Source organism: Lissotriton helveticus, chromosome 1_1 (genome assembly GCF_964261635.1).
Source record: "Lissotriton helveticus chromosome 1_1, aLisHel1.1, whole genome shotgun sequence".
Lineage (NCBI taxonomy): Eukaryota > Metazoa > Chordata > Amphibia > Caudata > Salamandridae > Lissotriton > Lissotriton helveticus.
The window spans coordinates 1,358,703,560-1,358,724,708 of record NC_136057.1 but is presented as its reverse complement, the minus strand read 5'-3'; the positions used below and the strand labels follow the sequence as shown (position 1 = coordinate 1,358,724,708).

At 43.2% G+C, this 21,149-nt stretch overlaps 1 protein-coding gene across 5 annotated transcripts in view; it reads right to left on the bottom strand.

Moving 5' to 3' along the window:
- Positions 1–21,149, bottom strand: part of ENTHD1 (ENTH domain containing 1) — a 1,583,016-nt gene that overhangs the window by 1,122,256 nt on the left and 439,611 nt on the right. The gene's annotated exons all lie outside the window — the stretch shown is intronic.

Sequence of the window (21,149 nt, the reverse complement as noted above, 5' to 3'; positions counted from 1 at the left end):
CAAGCAGCAGAGAGCGTGCAGCAAGTGCATAATCATATCTCTTTAGGTTAGCACGCCGATAAACTCGGCTCCGCTGGCGATTGCAGAGTTTTTGTCAAACTCGGCACTCTAAGCAGAGCGGTAAAAACTCTGAGAACTCCACCGATGGAGTGGAGTTAACCGCCCAACCCTAGTTGGAAGTCAAGGTTGTTGCGCCTCATACTTGGTGAGCTGTGTCCAAGGTTTGGTTGAAGGCAGCGGCAATGCATCGATTTCACAGGTAATGTGCTGGTTCCGAATGATGCTTCGGGTCGATGTGTTGGTTTCTTGGGTTGCAGCTCCAAACATTCACTTCTAAGGGCCTAGGACTGGATTTGGCACCACTTGGCAGAGCAGGACTCACAGCAGAGAAGACCAGATTCTGGTTGCAAGATGCAGGTGAAGTCTTAGATATCCCTGAGACTTCAGAAACAAGAGGCAAGCCCAACATGCCCTTGGAGAACCTTTAAAGATGCAGGATGTAGAGATAAAGTCCAGTCCTCTCACTTCCAGGCATGAAGCATCAGGCCAACACAGCAAAGCAAGCAGCAAAGTGGTAGTTCCTCAAGGCAACACAACAGCTCTTCTTCCTGGCAGAATGTCCTCAGTCCAGAAGTATTCTGATTATATAGTGTCAGAGGTCCAGAACTTATACCCATTTTAGCCTTTGAAGTAGGGACACTTCAAAGTAAGGTCTTTGTAGTTCACAAGACCCCGCCCTGGCTCCAGACACACTACACAGGGATATGCAGCTCTGTGTGAGGACAGGCATAGCCCTATTCAGGTGCAAGCTCCTCCCTCTCACTCTAGCTTAGGAAGACCCATCAGCCTGGTGATGGGCCATCAGGATATGCAGGGCACACCTCAGCTCCCTTTGTGTGTTTTAACATCTAGGGGGAATGCACAAAGCCCTGCTGCAATCCAACTCATACCTACATTCTAGGGATAGGCAAAGGCACCGAATGGCTAAAGTAAGAAAATGACAACTTTCTAAAAGTGGAATTTCAGATTTGCAATTTAAAAACCAACTTCACTAAAAGATGTGTTTATACATTGTGAGTCCAGAGACACCAAACTCATTCTTCTTATCTTTTCTCAATTGGAAGTTACACTCGTAAAGTGTTACAAGGCAGCTCCAAAGCTAACCTATTGGCGAGATAGGTCTTGCTGTAGTGAAAAACGAATTTACCAGTTATTCACTACCAGTACATGTACAACTAAAAGTACATGTCCTACCTTTTAAATACACTGCACCCTGCCCTTGGGACTACATAGGGCCTACGTTAGGGGAGACTTATATGTAATAAAAGGGAAGATTTGGGCCTGGCAAGTAGGTGAACTGGCCAGGTGTAAATGGCAGTTTAAAATTACACCCACAGACTCTGCAGTGGCAGGCCTGAGACAGGTTTGAAAAGGCCACTCATGTGGGTGGTACAATCAGTGCTGCTGGCCTACTAGTAGCATTTGATCTGCAGGCCCTGTGCACATGTAGTGCACCCTACTAGGGACTTATTAGTAAATCAAATATGCCAATCATGGAACAACCAAATGCCATTATATTTTAGACATAGATCACATGCACTTTAGCACAGTCAGAAATGAGAAAGTGCCCAGAGTCATAAACACTAGCATAAACAAAGTTCAGCTCACACTCAAAACAGGAGGTCAGAAGGCAAAAAGTTTGGGGGTAACCCAATGTTGGAAAGTAGGATCTTTCTTTTATGGTTACCCTTACTTGTTGCCCAGTGTCAGTATGTTTTGACTCGTTTTCTGGGATCCTGCTTATCAGGACCCCAGCACCTATGGCTCCTGCCCAAAATGGCTTTGATAAGTGCTTTGGAACCTCCAAAATTGGCTACCTGTTTACCTTTACAAGTCCCTAGTATATGGTCTGAGGTACCCAGGGCATAGGTACACCAGGGGTCTCATATGGGCTGCGGCATGTATTGTGCCACCCATGGGAGTGCACTTAAACTCTGACTACAGGCCTGCCATTGCAGCCTGTGTAGAATGGTGCTTGCACCTCTTATGAAAGATTTAAATTTCCTTATATCTGAGGTCACTGCACTTAAAACCTAGAAGGTACCACTATGGTAGGCGCTTAAGTCCTAAGGGCAGGGTGCTTGGTTATAAGTGTGAGGGTGACCCTGCATGAGCAGGACACCCCTGCATACCCCAGAGTCAATTCTCCAGGCTTTGTAAGTACGTTCAGCCATTTTAAGACATATAGTGGATGTCAGTCATTACGAGATGTCTAACTGTATAATGGGTGCACTGAACCTGGTCATGTTTGGTATAAAACATGTTGGAATTGTACTGCAACACCAATTTCGGTGTTGGAGGCATGATCCCATGTACTGGGGAGCTCCTTAGAGGAGCACTCTGTACTCCAGATTTCAGCCTTTCAGGGTCTGCCAGCAAGCTAATGCTGCCACCAACCACAGACATGTTCTGTTCCTGCTGCCGCGTCTATTCACTGATGCTTGCACGTCCTGGTCACGTGGGATGCGCCACGCTTCCTCTTAGAGAGAAGATCCTTAGCGTTCACACGCTAGCGAACCGCCGTGTAGAGCATAGAATCCACGGAGTGACTGGGCGACCCGAAGCATACTTTGCTACAGGTGAGGAGATCCAGTGGTGCCCTCTCCTTCTGGTCCACGGTAGGGGGGAAGTTGATTAGATCCTCCAGTGATCGCAGGTCGGAGTTGATGCCCATTTTTCCTTTACTGTTTCCCGTGCAGTTTTTGAACCTGGGATTGGTTACCTTTACTAAAGTGATGTATGAGAGTGTTCCACACAGACATACCTTGCCTTTTATAAGGTATGATACCCCGTACATGGACTTTCCTTTGGTGTGTGATCTGTATGTTATATATATTAGAGGTGTCTTTAGCGCGCCTTTTCATTCCTTCCCCTTTAGAATTTCTCCTTTTTGTGAGATCTTTTGAAGGGTGCCGCAAGATTGGATCTACTTCAGTAAGTTGCCCCTTGTGAGTTCTTCTCTGCCATACTGCATGAGACCTACTCTTTGAGGCCGGGCTAGTACTTTTTGCTCCTTTTCCTCTCTCTTTTTTTATTTTTACTTTAGTAATTACGTTGCTTCGTGGTAATTACTGGAGACTCGGGATTTAGAGCATGACTTCGGTTGTCTAAGTGCACCCTTACTATAGTTAAAGTACACAATAGTTTCTTTATTCTTACCCTTTGCTGATTTGTTATCTTGGAGAGGTGGAGGGTCTGTGACTTTTTTTCATTGGTCTGCTTCTCTTTTGGCACGTTTTGGTCACCTGAACTCCTATTTTATTTTTCACTTATTATTGGTTCTCTGCTGGTGACGGAGTTGGTATCTGGTTAATGAGGGCACAGAGAGTATGACAGATTGTTATAAGACGGTATACAGTTAGTTTGTTGTATGTATTTTTTAGGTTTTCTTATCACCCTGTCCTGAGGAGGCCAGAGTTGTTGGAAGGCCGAAACGCGACCGTGTTAACACTTTTCATAAAGAGGAGTCTGATTTAACCTTGAAACCAAAGTGGAATTATACCTTTTGACACATTCCTTATATTTAGGTTCTATATCTTCCGTTTTGAATCGATTGTGTCTGACTACCTCGGAGTGTACTTCCTAGAATTAATAGGAGGACACCTAGCTTTTGCTTTAATAATTTTTTCTGGGTGAAGAAGGATTTGTTTGTGATTATGTACTGCCTGTATTAATTTCGTGTATTTTGTCCTTTGTTGTTGTATATAGTTGTGTACATATGTATGTATATTTGTGCATAATGTAAATTTGAAATTCACTGAAACTACTGAATAATGATATTGTGTGATTACGATAAATAAAATATGTAATCACGTCTTCCATTAGTCGTGATGGTATTTTCATCTATAAAATAGCAGGTTAGTGGACAAGTGCCACCAGTATAGGAGAATTAGCAGTCCCCTATTAGTTTATTATTCAGATATCTATTCCTCCTTTCCCATTTTTCCAGTTTGCTTGCATTTGTCTTTACCCAGGTAAAGGAGGGTAATTTGGGTAAACCCCCATATCTTTTGGCTTACATAATTGTTTTACACTTTTTGCAGTGTGAGAGTAGTGTGGTATTGTAGTACTTATGTGACGACCCATCTCGCAGAGATTAGTGATTGTGTCCATCACGTACTCTGGAGACTTTATTGTGTGTCATTGTTGAGATTTTGTGTTGTACTTTGTGTATGTATGTGGGAAAGTAGTTAATTCAGCTGAACGATTTTTTTGACATGACTGAACCGCATATGGTACAGTATTCTGATGAAGTTATCAGTAGACTATTACTGATCCCCTCTTTGTTAGGTGGAGATCAGGTGGCGACAGGCAAATATAGTGCAGACAAAGGAGAACGCCTTATACAATTGCGCAAAAAGAATACTAGAACGCAACTACATGCGCAGGTCCTGCTGGACCATCTTAAAAGTAATACGATCCCTGTAGGATTACAGGTCAAAAATATACCGGTGATTTTCTTGAATGACAAGCCGTATTTGCTTGATTTCAGTGGGGTTGGTACGAAATGTTCCCGTGATTGGATAGTTTTGTCCATCCAAACGGCCTTAAGAATTAGCGAGGAAGAATTCAAATTCAAAAGTACTTTATTCGGGGTTTTTTTGTACAAAAACCATAAAAGTTCACATGACATTAAAACTAGCAATCCAAACTTTCAGATAAAAATACACAAGACAAGTTACAATTTATAAAAACCGGCTATTCGTAACATGAATATTCAGGTGTTGGATGATCAAAAGGGGGGCAGAAGACACAGGGTTTTATTCTTAACAGTCTTACATATTCAAACATTTCCTATACTTCATAGTACATTTTAAAAAACCAGCCACATGAGGTATACTTTCTGGGTTCAACATTTGTAGGTAAAATAACGCAGGACGGGCTTGTGCATAATTCATCCTTTTTTAAATAGGTTTAAGATAAAAAGCCCTGGGGAATTCATAATATTTACAATAGAACATGAAGTGAAGCAAATCCTGTGGAGACAGATTGTCGCAGCCACAGGGTGCTAACACCATCCCCTTATGACACCCCCTAGGGACTGCCAGTAAAAGGTGAAACAAGTTAAACCTGAACCTAATTAAAAGAAAGCGCTCATATGTTAGTAATGGCCAGAGTAAGTACTGCTCCTCAACAGGCGAGGTTATTAACATCAGATGGAGGCGCACGCTGGGCTTCAACGAGTCCCTTTCCTTTCCTTCCAGTTTCTTGCGGGTAATAAATGACTGTTTTATAAGTGCAAGATCTGTCCTCGATATTCCTGACGGGTTTACAAATAGGTCCGGTCGCCCCTCTTTGCCGAAACTATCTCTAAGATATCTCAGCCAGGGTATTTTGGACATATGTTTGAGGCTCAGGGTTTCTTTTAGCAAGCTATGTATTAGCCCAAGATGTTTGTTGAGCCAACATTGCATCCAGAACATAAGGGGGCCAGTGACAAAATGTCACTGATGAAGGGCATGCCAGTTTCTTTGTGCACTGATGTGTTCGGGGTTCCCTGAGAGACGGACAGAAGTTGTTTTAAAAATTTACTTTCAGCGACTTGGAGACCCTCGTGGTTACTGTATCCCCATAGTTCGCTCCCATAAGTGGCTATTGCAGTGCTCTTGGAGCGATAGACCTTTAGCATTGCCGCCAGCGGTCTATTGCCCATTCTGGCTGCGAAGTCGAAAAGCGCAGCGTTAGCCCTAGCTACTTCTCCCCTTTTCCTGTTCAGAAGTGCAACCCAGTTCAACTGTTGGTCTAAAAGTACCCCCAGGTAAGAAAAGGTGGTGCATGAGGGCACCCTAGTTCCATTTACCCTGAATGGATGCTGTTTTCTAGCTGCCTTTCCCACCTGCAACACATAGGATTTAGTATTGTTTATATGTAAATCTCGTGATAACATAAATCCATCCAATAGTGTTTGTAGTCCTTTGGGGGTGCGGGCTAAGAGGACGGCATCGTTGGCATACAGTAGGACTGGCAGACCCCGTCGTCCCACGTACGTGTAGTCCGCATCCGTCTTAACCAGTTTGTCTTCTAGGTCATTAATATATGTTAATAAGAAAGGGGGCCAGGATGCACCCTTGCCTGACCCCCCGACTAGTTCTAAAACTTCGAGTGACCTTGAGATCCTGGGTATATCTGACGTTAGCCTTTGTGTCACTGTGTAAGTCCATTAGGAAATTCACCAGGTGTTGCTCTACCCCCATGGCCTCCATGGACTGCCACAACTTTCCCCGGTTGACACAGTCAAAGGCCGAGGAAAGGTCCATGAAGGCCATGTAAACTGTTCCTGGTCGTGCAATGGTGTATTTACCCAGGATTAGGTAGAGATTGAGGCACTGGGCCATGGTGGAATGTCCTGCACGGAACCCATACTGTATGTCAGAGATGAACTCCTTCTCCTCTGCCCAAGTGGACAGCCTCTTCAGGATAACGCCCCCTAGTACTTTTACAATGGAATCTAACAGGGAGATAGGCCTGTAATTTAAAATGCAGTTACGGTCTCCCTTTTTAAATACGGAGACTATTGTTGAGAGACCCCATGAGGCTGGGCAAGCCTTTTCTGCTGCAGCATTTCCCACAGCGGTGAGAATTGGGGCCCAAAAAGTAGGGTCTGATTTGTAGAGGTCAGGAGGGATGCCGTCTGGGCCTGGGGCCTTTTTGTTGGAGAGATTACTTATTCCCTCCATCAGTTCACCTACTGAGAATACCACAATGTCCTGCCCAGGCCTCTCATGTGAGGGTGCTGGTTGTACGTTTTTAACCTCGAAGATGGTAGTAAAGTGGTTCACCCACTCACCCTCCGTGATGTTTGACCCCACTTCAGTAGTCCCAGATGGTGCTAGTGGTGATTGGTTAATTGTACACCAAAATCTAGAGCTATTGGATAGGGTCAAGGGGTTTAAAAGTTCCTCCCATAGCGCGTTTTTCAGCTCGGTCTTCCTTTTTGTCAGCACCTTTTTATAAATTAGTCGGAGCGAGCTGATCAAAGCTTTATCTCGGGGAAGTATTTTAAGGGCCTCTTTCAAATCTCTAGCTGCTTTTGAACAGTTGTGGCAGAACCATTTAGGTTTATCCAATATGGTTTTACCCCCGTACTTCAAGCATCTTTCCTACATTTCGGGCAATGTTCTCAAAGGCTGTAAGGACTCCTTCACTCTCGGAGTTGGAACTGAGACAGGTTAGAAACTCCTTATCACAGTCCTTTATCAGTTTTTCGTGGAATTCGGTCGGTATCACCTTGTTCCATTTTATGCGTCGCCCGCTATTAATGGGTTGCAGCACATTATCTCTTGCAGTGTTGACGTTTTTTTGTTTTTTTCAGGAGGGTCCCTCCTAACAGGAAGAATTAAAAGAGATAAAAAGGTTGGAGGAAGAGATTGGGGCTGATACTGGTATTACTGATGCGAAAGCATTATTGGATTCTATTGAAAAAACGTTCACAGATTTTAAAATACATACAGTAAATTTGAAAACAACTAAAGTCACCAGGGACATTAAAAGCTTTAAAATCGAGGTTGTCTAACCTTACCTGAAGGAAGATTTTTTTAAGAACAACAATCCGAGTATATTGATCCCCTTCTTTTCTGCACGCGCCGGGACGCCCCTTGGCTGGGGCAGCCGTGCGCTATATAAGATCCCGTAACAGATCAGGTAAAAACGTTATTACTTTTTCTGAGTAATCTTCTGATTCAGATCAAGGATCTACTGGATATTACCAACACTTCCAACCATATCCTACCTACTTCCAATACCCCAGATCCCTTCCTTTTTTAGTCAGAGATGCAGGGGGAGGGGATTCAGAGGAAAATGAAGGGCACCTCCACCACCAGCCCCGAATCAGGGAATATTCAGGACACGACGCAGAACGTACAACAGATAAATGATGAACATAATGAGGGTCACATTGATGGCAATTAATTAATTCCCATCTATAACCTCTCAAAACATCCTCTGACTGATATTGAACAGAGTGTTCTGCATAAAGGTTTATCCTTCGTCCCGCTGACTTTGCAGGACCCAGTAGATACCAAAACAGAAGTCCTGCAATTTCTGTGCAAAATCAGGCTTAAAATGTTCTTCTCGGAGTTCGACGAAACGACTGAGGTTAATAATAGTGGACTGCACAATAAATCAACTTTTTGCCCTGACAGTGCAGCCATGCCTGACGAAGTCCTCCTCTTTGAAGAGCAAATATTGAAGGAAATTGATTAATTTAGTCGCAGGAAACGCTTTTTTAAACCTAACTTCTCTAAACAAGAGATGGCAGCACTAAAAGATCTGTCCAACAACCCCCTTACTGTAATTAAACCCGCGGATAAGGGGGTAGGAATTGTTTTATGGGACTCAGAGGAGTATGATAATGTGATGATGAAAGAACTCCACAATAGAGAGCACTATGGCCCCATTAATGAAAACCCCACACCACGATGGAAGGCTCAAATCTTGCACCTTACTACACAAGCTTTGAACGAAGGGTACATCTGCTAGAAGGAATATGACATACTTAAACTTGACTTCACAAAAAATTCCTAATATTTACGTTCGTCCTAAAGTCCACAAGACACAAGCCACCCTCCGGGCCGTCCCATTATTGCAGCATGTGGGTCCCTACTGGAACCACTGGCCAAATATATAGATGTGTTCTTAAAACCTTTTGTCCCTTTAACAGAAGCTTACATTAGGGACTCGATAGACTTTATTGCCAAAATCAAAGACACAATATTCGAAAGTGACCAGCAGTAGTTGGTCACTTTCGATATTGAAAGTATATACACAAACATACCCCAAGAGGAGACCTTATTCGTATTAGACACAGTACTTGCACCTCTTATGAAAGATTTAAATTTCCTTATATCTGAGGTCACTGCACTTAAAACCTAGAAGGTACCACTATGGTAGGCGCTTAAGTCCTAAGGGCAGGGTGCTTGGTTATAAGTGTGAGGGTGCCCCTGCATGAGCAGGACACCCCTGCATACCCCAGAGTCAATTCTCCAGGCTTTGTAAGTACGTTCAGCCATTTTAAGACATATAGTGGATGTCAGTCATTACGAGATGTCTAACTGTATAATGGGTGCACTGAACCTGGTCATGTTTGGTATAAAACATGTTGGAATTGTACTGCAACACCAATTTCGGTGTTGGAGGCATGATCCCATGTACTGGGGAGCTCCTTAGAGGAGCACTCTGTACTCCAGATTTCAGCCTTTCAGGGTCTGCCAGCAAGCTAGTGCTGCCACCAACCACAGACATGTTCTGTTCCTGCTGCCGCGTCTATTCACTGATGCTTGCACGTCCTGGTCACGTGGGATGCGCCACGCTTCCTCTTAGAGAGAAGATCCTTAGCGTTCACACGCTAGCGAACCGCCGTGTAGAGCATAGAATCCACGGAGTGACTGGGCGACCCGAAGCATACTTTGCTTCAGGTGAGGAGATCCAGTGGTGCCCTCTCCTTCTGGTCCACGGTAGGGGGGAAGTTGATTAGATCCTCCAGTGATCGCAGGTCGGAGTTGATGCCCATTTTTCCTTTACTGTTTCCCGTGCAGTTTTTGAACCTGGGATTGGTTACCTTTACTAAAGTGATGTATGAGAGTGTTCCACACAGACATACCTTGCCTTTTATAAGGTATGATACCCCGTACATGGACTTTCCTTTGGTGTGTGATCTGTATGTTATATATATTAGAGGTGTCTTTAGCGCGCCTTTTCATTCCTTCCCCTTTAGAATTTCTCCTTTTTGTGAGATCTTTTGAAGGGTGCCGCAAGATTGGATCTACTTCAGTAAGTTGCCCCTTGTGAGTTCTTCTCTGCCATACTGCATGAGACCTACTCTTTGAGGCCGGGCTAGTACTTTTTGCTCCTTTTCCTCTCTCTTTTTTTATTTTTACTTTAGTAATTACGTTGCTTCGTGGTGATTACTGGAGACTCGGGATTTAGAGCATGACTTCGGTTGTCTAAGTGCACCCTTACTATAGTTAAAGTACACAATAGTTTCTTTATTCTTACCCTTTGCTGATTTGTTATCTTGGAGAGGTGGAGGGTCTGTGACTTTTTTTCATTGGTCTGCTTCTCTTTTGGCACGTTTTGGTCACCTGAACTCCTATTTTATTTTTCACTTATTATTGGTTCTCTGCTGGTGACGGAGTTGGTATCTGGTTAATGAGGGCACAGAGAGTATGACAGATTGTTATAAGACGGTATACAGTTAGTTTGTTGTATGTATTTTTTAGGTTTTCTTATCACCCTGTCCTGAGGAGGCCAGAGTTGTTGGAAGGCCGAAACGCGACCGTGTTAACACTTTTCATAAAGAGGAGTCTGATTTAACCTTGAAACCAAAGTGGAATTATACCTTTTGACACATTCCTTATATTTAGGTTCTATATCTTCCGTTTTGAATCGATTGTGTCTGACTACCTCGGAGTGTACTTCCTAGAATTAATAGGAGGACACCTAGCTTTTGCTTTAATAATTTTTTCTGGGTGAAGAAGGATTTGTTTGTGATTATGTACTGCCTGTATTAATTTCGTGTATTTTGTCCTTTGTTGTTGTATATAGTTGTGTACATATGTATGTATATTTGTGCATAATGTAAATTTGAAATTCACTGAAACTACTGAATAATGATATTGTGTGATTACGATAAATAAAATATGTAATCACGTCTTCCATTAGTCGTGATGGTATTTTCATCTATAAAATAGCAGGTTAGTGGACAAGTGCCACCAGTATAGGAGAATTAGCAGTCCCCTATTAGTTTATTATTCAGATATCTATTCCTCCTTTCCCATTTTTCCAGTTTGCTTGCATTTGTCTTTACCCAGGTAAAGGAGGGTAATTTGGGTAAACCCCCATATCTTTTGGCTTACATAATTGTTTTACACTTTTTGCAGTGTGAGAGTAGTGTGGTATTGTAGTACTTATGTGACGACCCATCTCGCAGAGATTAGTGATTGTGTCCATCACGTACTCTGGAGACTTTATTGTGTGTCATTGTTGAGATTTTGTGTTGTACTTTGTGTATGTATGTGGGAAAGTAGTTAATTCAGCTGAACGATTTTTTTGACATGACTGAACCGCATATGGTACAGTATTCTGATGAAGTTATCAGTAGACTATTACTGATCCCCTCTTTGTTAGGTGGAGATCAGGTGGCGACAGGCAAATATAGTGCAGACAAAGGAGAACGCCTTATACAATTGCGCAAAAAGAATACTAGAACGCAACTACATGCGCAGGTCCTGCTGGACCATCTTAAAAGTAATACGATCCCTGTAGGATTACAGGTCAAAAATATACCGGTGATTTTCTTGAATGACAAGCCGTATTTGCTTGATTTCAGTGGGGTTGGTACGAAATGTTCCCGTGATTGGATAGTTTTGTCCATCCAAACGGCCTTAAGAATTAGCGAGGAAGAATTCAAATTCAAAAGTACTTTATTCGGGGGTTTTTTGTACAAAAACCATAAAAGTTCACATGACATTAAAACTAGCAATCCAAACTTTCAGATAAAAATACACAAGACAAGTTACAATTTATAAAAACCGGCTATTCGTAACATGAATATTCAGCTGTTGGATGATCAAAAGGGGGGCAGAAGACACAGGGTTTTATTCTTAACAGTCTTACATATTCAAACATTTCCTATACTTCATAGTACATTTTAAAAAACCAGCCACATGAGGTATACTTTCTGGGTTCAACATTTGTAGGTAAAATAACGCAGGACGGGCTTGTGCATAATTCATCCTTTTTTAAATAGGTTTAAGATAAAAAGCCCTGGGGAATTCATAATATTTACAATAGAACATGAAGTGAAGCAAATCCTGTGGAGACAGATTGTCGCAGCCACAGGGTGCTAACACCATCCCCTTATGACACCCCCTAGGGACTGCCAGTAAAAGGTGAAACAAGTTAAACCTGAACCTAATTAAAAGAAAGCGCTCATATGTTAGTAATGGCCAGAGTAAGTACTGCTCCTCAACAGGCGAGGTTATTAACATCAGATGGAGGCGCACGCTGGGCTTCAACGAGTCCCTTTCCTCTCCTTCCAGTTTCTTGCGGGTAATAAATGACTGTTTTATAAGTGCAAGATCTGTCCTCGATATTCCTGACGGGTTTACAAATAGGTCCGGTCGCCCCTCTTTGCCGAAACTATCTCTAAGATATCTCAGCCAGGGTATTTTGGACATATGTTTGAGGCTCAGGGTTTCTTTTAGCAAGCTATGTATTAGCCCAAGATGTTTGTTGAGCCAACATTGCATCCAGAACATAAGGGGGCCAGTGACAAAATGTCACTGATGAAGGGCATGCCAGTTTCTTCGTGCACTGATGTGTTCGGGGTTCCCTGAGAGACGGACAGAAGTTGTTTTAAAAATTTACTTTCAGCGACTTGGAGACCCTCGTGGTTACTGTATCCCCATAGTTCGCTCCCATAAGTGGCTATTGCAGTGCTCTTGGAGCGATAGACCTTTAGCATTGCCGCCAGCGGTCTATTGCCCATTCTGGCTGCGAAGTCGAAAAGCGCAGCGTTAGCCCTAGCTACTTCTCCCCTTTTCCTGTTCAGAAGTGCAACCCAGTTCAACTGTTGGTCTAAAAGTACCCCCAGGTAAGAAAAGGTGGTGCATGAGGGCACACTAGTTCCATTTACCCTGAATGGATGCTGTTTTCTAGCTGCCTTTCCCACCTGCAACACATAGGATTTAGTGTTGTTTATATGTAAATCTCGTGATAACATAAATCCATCCAATAGTGTTTGTAGTCCTTTGGGGGTGCGGGCTAAGAGGACGGCATCGTCGGCATACAGTAGGACTGGCAGACCCCGTCGTCCCACGTACGTGTAGTCCGCATCCGTCTTAACCAGTTTGTCTTATAGGTCATTAATATATGTTAAAAAGAAAGGGGGCCAGGATGCACCCTTGCCTGACCCCCCGACTAGTTCTAAAACTTCGAGTGACCTTGAGATCCTGGGTATATCTGACGTTAGCCTTTGTGTCACTGTGTAAGTCCATTAGGAAATTCACCAGGTGTTGCTCTACCCCCATGGCCTCCATGGACTGCCACAACTTTCCCCGGTTGACACAGTCAAAGGCCGAGGAAAGGTCCATGAAGGCCATGTAAACTGTTCCTGGTCGTGCAATGGTGTATTTACCCAGGATTAGGTAGAGATTGAGGCACTGGGCCATGTTGGAATGTCCTGCACGGAACCCATACTGTATGTCAGAGATGAACTCCTTCTCCTCTGCCCAAGTGGACAGCCTCTTCAGGATAACGCCCCCTAGTACTTTTACAATGGAATCTAACAGGGAGATAGGCCTGTAATTTAAAATGCAGTTACGGTCTCCCTTTTCAAATACGGGGACTATTGTTGAGAGACCCCATGAGGCTGGGCAAGCCTTTTCTGCTGCAGCATTTCCCACAGCGGTGAGAATTGGGGCCCAAAAAGTAGGGTCTGATTTGTAGAGGTCAGGAGGGATGCCGTCTGGGCCTGGGGCCTTTTTGTTGGAGAGATTACTTATTCCCTCCATCAGTTCACCTACTGAGAATACCACAATGTCCTGCCCAGGCCTCTCATGTGAGGGTGCTGGTTGTACGTTTTTAACCTCGAAGATGGTAGTAAAGTGGTTCACCCACTCACCCTCCGTGATGTTTGACCCCACTTCAGTAGTCCCAGATGGTGCTAGTGGTGATTGGTTAATTGTACACCAAAATCTAGAGCTATTGGATAGGGTCAAGGGGTTTAAAAGTTCCTCCCATAGCGCGTTTTTCAGCTCGGTCTTCCTTTTTGTCAGCACCTTTTTATAAATTAGTCGGAGCGAGCTGATCAAAGCTTTATCTCGGGGAAGTATTTTAAGGGCCTCTTTCAAATCTCTAGCTGCTTTTGAACAGTTGTGGCAGAACCATTTAGGTTTATCCGATATGGTTTTACCCCCCGTACTTCAAGCATCTTTCCTACATTTCGGGCAATGTTCTCAAAGGCTGTAAGGACTCCTTCACTCTCGGAGTTGGAACTGAGACAGGTTAGAAACTCCTTATCACAGTCCTTTATCAGTTTTTCGTGGAATTCGGTCGGTATCACCTTGTTCCATTTTATGCGTCGCCCGCTATTAATGGGTTGCAGCACATTATCTCTTGCAGTGTTGACGTTTTTTTGTTTTTTTCAGGAGGGTCCCTCCTAACAGGAAGAATTAAAAGAGATAAAAAGGTTGGAGGAAGAGATTGGGGCTGATACTGGTATTACTGATGCAAAAGCATTATTGGATTCTATTGAAAAAACGTTCACAGATTTTAAAATACATACAGTAAATTTGAAAACAACTAAAGTCACCAGGGACATTAAAAGCTTTAAAATCGAGGTTGTCTAACCTTACCTGAAGGAAGATTTTTTTAAGAACAACAATCCGAGTATATTGATCCCCTTCTTTTCTGCACGCGCCGGGACGCCCCTTGGCTGGGGCAGCCGTGCGCTATATAAGATCCCGTAACAGATCAGGTAAAAACGTTATTACTTTTTCTGAGTCATCTTCTGATTCAGATCAAGGATCTACTGGATATTACCAACACTTCCAACCATATCCTACCTACTTCCAATACCCCAGATCCCTTCCTTTTTTAGTCAGAGATGCAGGGGGAGGGGATTCAGAGGAAAATGAAGGGCACCTCCACCACCAGCCCCGAATCAGGGAATATTCAGGACACGACGCAGAACGTACAACAGATAAATGATGAACATAATGAGGGTCACATTGATGGCAATGAATTAATTCCCATCTATAACCTCTCAAAACATCCTCTGACTGATATTGAACAGAGTGTTCTGCATAAAGGTTTATCCTTCGTCCCGCTGACTTTGCAGGACCCAGTAGATACCAAAACAGAAGTCCTGCAATTTCTGTGCAAAATCAGGCTTAAAATGTTCTTCTCGGAGTTCGACGAAACGACTGAGGTTAATAATAGTGGACTGCACAATAAATCAACTTTTTGCCCTGACAGTGCAGCCATGCCTGACGAAGTCCTCCTCTTTGAAGAGCAAATATTGAAGGAAATTGATTAATTTAGTCGCAGGAAACGCTTTTTTAAACCTAACTTCTCTAAACAAGAGATGGCAGCACTAAAAGATCTGTCCAACAACCCCCTTACTGTAATTAAACCCGCGGATAAGGGGGTAGGAATTGTTTTATGGGACTCAGAGGAGTATGATAATGTGATGATGAAATAACTCCACAATAGAGAGCACTATGGCCCCATTAATGAAAACCCCACACCACGATGGAAGGCTCAAATCTTGCACCTTACTACACAAGCTTTGAACGAAGGGTACATCTGCTAGAAGGAATATGACATACTTAAACTTGACTTCACAAAAAATTCCTAATATTTACGTTCGTCCTAAAGTCCACAAGGACACAAGCCACCCTCCGGGCCGTCCCATTATTGCAGCATGTGGGTCCCTACTGGAACCACTGGCCAAATATATAGATGTGTTCTTAAAACCTTTTGTCCCTTTAACAGAAGCTTACATTAGGGACTCGATAGACTTTATTGCCAAAATCAAAGACTCAATATTCGAAAGTGACCAGCAGTAGTTGGTCACTTTCGATATTGAAAGTATATACACAAACATACCCCAAGAGGAGACCTTATTCGTATTAGACACAGTACTTGCACCTCTTATGAAAGATTTAAATTTCCTTATATCTGAGGTCACTGCACTTAAAACCTAGAAGGTACCACTATGGTAGGCGCTTAAGTCCTAAGGGCAGGGTGCTTGGTTATAAGTGTGAGGGTGCCCCTGCATGAGCAGGACACCCCTGCATACCCCAGAGTCAATTCTCCAGGCTTTGTAAGTACGTTCAGCCATTTTAAGACATATAGTGGATGTCAGTCATTACGAGATGTCTAACTGTATAATGGGTGCACTGAACCTGGTCATGTTTGGTATAAAACATGTTGGAATTGTACTGCAACACCAATTTCGGTGTTGGAGGCATGATCCCATGTACTGGGGAGCTCCTTAGAGGAGCACTCTGTACTCCAGATTTCAGCCTTTCAGGGTCTGCCAGCAAGCTAGTGCTGCCACCAACCACAGACATGTTCTGTTCCTGCTGCCGCGTCTATTCACTGATGCTTGCACGTCCTGGTCACGTGGGATGCGCCACGCTTCCTCTTAGAGAGAAGATCCTTAGCGTTCACACGCTAGCGAACCGCCGTGTAGAGCATAGAATCCACGGAGTGACTGGGCGACCCGAAGCATACTTTGCTACAGGTGAGGAGATCCAGTGGTGCCCTCTCCTTCTGGTCCACGGTAGGGGGGAAGTTGATTAGATCCTCCAGTGATCGCAGGTCGGAGTTGATGCCCATTTTTCCTTTACTGTTTCCCGTGCAGTTTTTGAACCTGGGATTGGTTACCTTTACTAAAGTGATGTATGAGAGTGTTCCACACAGACATACCTTGCCTTTTATAAGGTATGATACCCCGTACATGGACTTTCCTTTGGTGTGTGATCTGTATGTTATATATATTAGAGGTGTCTTTAGCGCGCCTTTTCATTCCTTCCCCTTTAGAATTTCTCCTTTTTGTGAGATCTTTTGAAGGGTGCCGCAAGATTGGATCTACTTCAGTAAGTTGCCCCTTGTGAGTTCTTCTCTGCCATACTGCATGAGACCTACTCTTTGAGGCCGGGCTAGTACTTTTTGCTCCTTTTCCTCTCTCTTTTTTTATTTTTACTTTAGTAATTACGTTGCTTCGTGGTGATTACTGGAGACTCGGGATTTAGAGCATGACTTCGGTTGTCTAAGTGCACCCTTACTATAGTTAAAGTACACAATAGTTTCTTTATTCTTACCCTTTGCTGATTTGTTATCTTGGAGAGGTGGAGGGTCTGTGACTTTTTTTCATTGGTCTGCTTCTCTTTTGGCACGTTTTGGTCACCTGAACTCCTATTTTATTTTTCACTTATTATTGGTTCTCTGCTGGTGACGGAGTTGGTATCTGGTTAATGAGGGCACAGAGAGTATGACAGATTGTTATAAGACGGTATACAGTTAGTTTGTTGTATGTATTTTTTAGGTTTTCTTATCACCCTGTCCTGAGGAGGCCAGAGTTGTTGGAAGGCCGAAACGCGACCGTGTTAACACTTTTCATAAAGAGGAGTCTGATTTAACCACGAAACCAAAGTGGAATTATACCTTTTGACACATTCCTTATATTTAGGTTCTATATCTTCCGTTTTGAATCGATTGTGTCTGACTACCTCGGAGTGTACTTCCTAGAATTAATAGGAGGACACCTAGCTTTTGCTTTAATAATTTTTTCTGGGTGAAGAAGGATTTGTTTGTGATTATGTACTGCCTGTATTAATTTCGTGTATTTTGTCCTTTGTTGTTGTATATAGTTGTGTACATATGTATGTATATTTGTGCATAATGTAAATTTGAAATTCACTGAAACTACTGAATAATGATATTGTGTGATTACGATAAATAAAATATGTAATCACGTCTTCCATTAGTCGTGATGGTATTTTCATCTATAAAATAGCAGGTTAGTGGACAAGTGCCACCAGTATAGGAGAATTAGCAGTCCCCTATTAGTTTATTATTCAGATATCTATTCCTCCTTTCCCATTTTTCCAGTTTGCTTGCATTTGTCTTTACCCAGGTAAAGGAGGGTAATTTGGGTAAACCCCCATATCTTTTGGCTTACATAATTGTTTTACACTTTTTGCAGTGTGAGAGTAGTGTGGTATTGTAGTACTTATGTGACGACCCATCTCGCAGAGATTAGTGATTGTGTCCATCACGTACTCTGGAGACTTTATTGTGTGTCATTGTTGAGATTTTGTGTTGTACTTTGTGTATGTATGTGGGAAAGTAGTTAATTCAGCTGAACGATTTTTTTGACATGACTGAACCGCATATGGTACAGTATTCTGATGAAGTTATCAGTAGACTATTACTGATCCCCTCTTTGTTAGGTGGAGATCAGGTGGCGACAGGCAAATATAGTGCAGACAAAGGAGAACGCCTTATACAATTGCGCAAAAAGAATACTAGAACGCAACTACATGCGCAGGTCCTGCTGGACCATCTTAAAAGTAATACGATCCCTGTAGGATTACAGGTCAAAAATATACCGGTGATTTTCTTGAATGACAAGCCGTATTTGCTTGATTTCAGTGGGGTTGGTACGAAATGTTCCCGTGATTGGATAGTTTTGTCCATCCAAACGGCCTTAAGAATTAGCGAGGAAGAATTCAAATTCAAAAGTACTTTATTCGGGGTTTTTTTGTACAAAAACCATAAAAGTTCACATGACATTAAAACTAGCAATCCAAACTTTCAGATAAAAATACACAAGACAAGTTACAATTTATAAAAACCGGCTATTCGTAACATGAATATTCAGCTGTTGGATGATCAAAAGGGGGGCAGAAGACACAGGGTTTTATTCTTAACAGTCTTACATATTCAAACATTTCCTATACTTCATAGTACATTTTAAAAAACCAGCCACATGAGGTATACTTTCTGGGTTCAACGTTTGTAGGTAAAATAACGCAGGACGGGCTTGTGCATAATTCATCCTTTTTTAAATAGGTTTAAGATAAAAAGCCCTGGGGAATTCATAATATTTACAATAGAACATGAAGTGAAGCAAATCCTGTGGAGACAGATTGTCGCAGCCACAGGGTGCTAACACCATCCCCTTATGACACCCCCTAGGGACTGCCAGTAAAAGGTGAAACAAGTTAAACCTGAACCTAATTAAAAGAAAGCGCTCATATGTTAGTAATGGCCAGAGTAAGTACTGCTCCTCAACAGGCGAGGTTATTAACATCAGATGGAGGCGCACGCTGGGCTTCAACGAGTCCCTTTCCTCTCCTTCCAGTTTCTTGCGGGTAATAAATGACTGTTTTATAAGTGCAAGATCTGTCCTCGATATTCCTGACGGGTTTACAAATAGGTCCGGTCGCCCCTCTTTGCCGAAACTATCTCTAAGATATCTCAGCCAGGGTATTTTGGACATATGTTTGAGGCTCAGGGTTTCTTTTAGCAAGCTATGTATTAGCCCAAGATGTTTGTTGAGCCAACATTGCATCCAGAACATAAGGGGGCCAGTGACAAAATGTCACTGATGAAGGGCATGCCAGTTTCTTCGTGCACTGATGTTTTCGGGGTTCCCTGAGAGACGGACAGAAGTTGTTTTAAAAATTTACTTTCAGCGACTTGGAGACCCTCGTGGTTACTGTATCCCCATAGTTCGCTCCCATAAGTGGCTATTGCAGTGCTCTTGGAGCGATAGACCTTTAGCATTGCCGCCAGCGGTCTATTGCCCATTCTGGCTGCGAAGTCGAAAAGCGCAGTGTTAGCCCTAGCTACTTCTCCCCTTTTCCTGTTCAGAAGTGCAACTCAGTTCAACTGTTGGTCTAAAAGTACCCCCAGGTAAGAAAAGGTGGTGCATGAGGGCACCCTAGTTCCATTTACCCTGAATGGATGCTGTTTTCTAGCTGCCTTTCCCACCTGCAACACATAGGATTTAGTGTTGTTTATATGTAAATCTCGTGATAACATAAATCCATCCAATAGTGTTTGTAGTCCTTTGGGGGTGCGGGCTAAGAGGACGGCATCGTCGGCATACAGTAGGACTGGCAGACCCCGTCGTCCCACGTACGTGTAGTCCGCATCCGTCTTAACCAGTTTGTCTTCTAGGTCATTAATATATGTTAAAAAGAAAGGGGGCCAGGATGCACCCTTGCCTGACCCCCCGACTAGTTCTAAAACTTGAGTGACCTTGAGATCCCGGGTATATCTGACGTTAGCCTTTGTGTCACTGTGTAAGTCCATTAGGAAATTCACCAGGTGTTGCTCTACCCCCATGGCCTCCATGGACTGCCACAACTTTCCCCGGTTGACACAGTCAAAGGCCGAGGAAAGGTCCATGAAGGCCATGTAAACTGTTCCTGGTCGTGCAATGGTGTATTTACCCAGGATTAGGTAGAGATTGAGGCACTGGGCCATGGTGGAATGTCCTGCACGGAACCCATACTGTATGTCAGAGATGAACTCCTTCTCCTCTGCCCAAGTGGACAGCCTCTTCAGGATAACGCCCCCTAGTACTTTTACAATGGAATCTAACAGGGAGATAGGCCTGTAATTTAAAATGCAGTTACGGTCTCCCTTTTTAAATACGGGGACTATTGTTGAGAGACCCCATGAGGCTGGGCAAGCCTTTTCTGCTGCAGCATTTCCCACAGCGGTGAGAATTGGGGCCCAAAAAGTAGGGTCTGATTTGTAGAGGTCAGGAGGGATGCCGTCTGGGCCTGGGGCCTTTTTGTTGGAGAGATTACTTATTCCCTCCATCAGTTCACCTACTGAGAATACCACAATGTCCTGCCCAGGCCTCTCATGTGAGGGTGCTGGTTGTACGTTTTTAACCTCGAAGATGGTAGTAAAGTGGTTCACCCACTCACCCTCCGTGATGTTTGACCCCACTTCAGTAGTCCCAGATGGTGCTAGTGGTGATTGGTTAATTGTACACCAAAATCTAGAGCTATTGGATAGGGTCAAGGGGTTTAAAAGTTCCTCCCATAGCGCGTTTTTCAGCTCGGTCTTCCTTTTTGTCAGCACCTTTTTATAAATTAGTCGGAGCGAGCTGATCAAAGCTTTATCTCGGGGAAGTATTTTAAGGGCCTCTTTCAAATCTCTAGCTGCTTTTGAACAGTTGTGGCAGAACCATTTAGGTTTATCCGATATGGTTTTACCCCCCGTACTTCAAGCATCTTTCCTACATTTCGGGCAATGTTCTCAAAGGCTGTAAGGACTCCTTCACTCTCGGAGTTGGAACTGAGACAGGTTAGAAACTCCTTATCACAGTCCTTTATCAGTTTTTCGTGGAATTCGGTCGGTATCACCTTGTTCCATTTTATGCGTCGCCCGCTATTAATGGGTTGCAGCACATTATCTCTTGCAGTGTTGACGTTTTTTTGTTTTTTTCAGGAGGGTCCCTCCTAACAGGAAGAATTAAAAGAGATAAAAAGGTTGGAGGAAGAGATTGGGGCTGATACTGGTATTACTGATGCAAAAGCATTATTGGATTCTATTGA